The 1,478-nt window shown below is 43.2% G+C and overlaps 1 non-coding gene across 1 annotated transcript; it reads right to left on the bottom strand.

The window, feature by feature from the left end:
* Nucleotides 1-671: 671 nt before the first annotated feature.
* Nucleotides 672-803, bottom strand: LOC129690253 (small nucleolar RNA SNORA17). Its single transcript, XR_008722259.1, has one exon. It is a non-coding gene; the product is annotated as a small nucleolar RNA SNORA17 (small nucleolar RNA).
* Nucleotides 804-1,478: the final 675 nt, after the last annotated feature.

Genomic DNA, 1,478 nt, shown 5'->3' with positions numbered 1-1,478 from the left:
GAAGGGCAGGGACAGCTCTCCTGGGCCATGTCTCCTGCCTGTTGCAGGTAGTGAGGGACTAGTCGGGAGGAGGGTATCTCTCTCTTGTCCATGCCACTGCACAGGAGACGAGTGGTAGGGCCAGTTTTGTATCCTCAGGGCCAGCTCATCCGCAACTTCTACAAGGTGCAGGGCCTGGTCCTCCAGTACTGCAGCTGACTAGAGGTTGGATCAGCTCTCTCAGTCTTATGCCCCCAGGGTTAGCTCTTCCATTATGCCTAAATGAGGGGTTGGCCCAGTTCTGCACAGCTTTCGACATCAACATTTCTGCAGGTGGCAGCCCACACCAGGGACATCCCACTGGTCTTTGGTGGCTGCTGCAGGGTCACAAACCAAAACCTGGACCGTATTGGTAGCACAGGCCAGAAACTCACAATGGTCCCAGGTGGCCTCACTGGCTACTCACATCAGACTGTTCCTCATGACCCTCTAGTCTCCAATTTTGCCTCTTTGTGTTTACATCCTTCTGTTTCTCTTTCTCCTGCATTTCTCCAACACTTTCTTGCTCCTTTTAGTGGTGTCCAGGGACTCTGATTGTCTGGGGTCATCTCAGAAGACATATACCCGACTCATGCTTTATGAGCCTGCATGGCAACAGATTGATAGTCATCTTAAACTCTCTTTTTACAGAGAATGATAGGCAACTAATCATTCTGGTGGTCATAGGTCAGAACACTGAGTGTGAATATAGTCTCTCTCCTCTCTACAACCTATTGACACACATTTGACAAAGCAGCTAAATCTGCAACACCTCTAGAAGCATTTTCTTACATTTTCTTAAAGATTTTTCAACAATTTTTCTTATCTCCTCATTTTGAACAAAGGTTTTAAACACATGATGTAACTTATAGTCCTTCAGTTATGTCTGCTTATTACAACATCATAGTCATATTCTAACAGAGATAAAACTGTTCAAACTTACATTTGATGGCAATGCAGAATATGAACTATACTTGGCTGTATGTAAACTGAGTTTATCCCACTTATATAAAATTATAGTATATATTCTGTACTTAAAACCATTTACAAAATTATTGTACCTTAGAAATTGAAAGGCCACTTTCTGGTCTGTGATTTTGTTAAATTCCCTGGCACCTCGCCAGGCTGAGAAAATCTCCTGAAACCACTTACATCCTGTAGTAAGCGGAACACTGACAATGTCCATTTATTTGAAAAAAAATACGATAATACTATAATATGTAAACTCATCAACTATGTAGTTTAGCTTTTAATGAAGTCCCCTTCATAGTGAAAGGAATGAAGATAGATAAAAGTCAGGGACAGTGAGATGGCTCAGAGGGAAAGAGGATGTGATGTTCAAGCCCAGTGACTCAAGTTTGAACATCAGATCCCATAGTACAAGGATAACTCCCCAGAGTTACACCCCGACCTACACACACACACACACACACACACACACACACACACACACACACACA

Source organism: Psammomys obesus, unplaced genomic scaffold (assembly GCF_907164565.1).
Source record: "Psammomys obesus unplaced genomic scaffold, mPsaObe1.curated_primary_1811, whole genome shotgun sequence".
Taxonomy (NCBI): domain Eukaryota; kingdom Metazoa; phylum Chordata; class Mammalia; order Rodentia; family Muridae; genus Psammomys; species Psammomys obesus.
The sequence above is the reverse complement of the archived record's forward strand: the minus strand, read 5'-3'. Positions and strand labels throughout refer to the sequence as shown.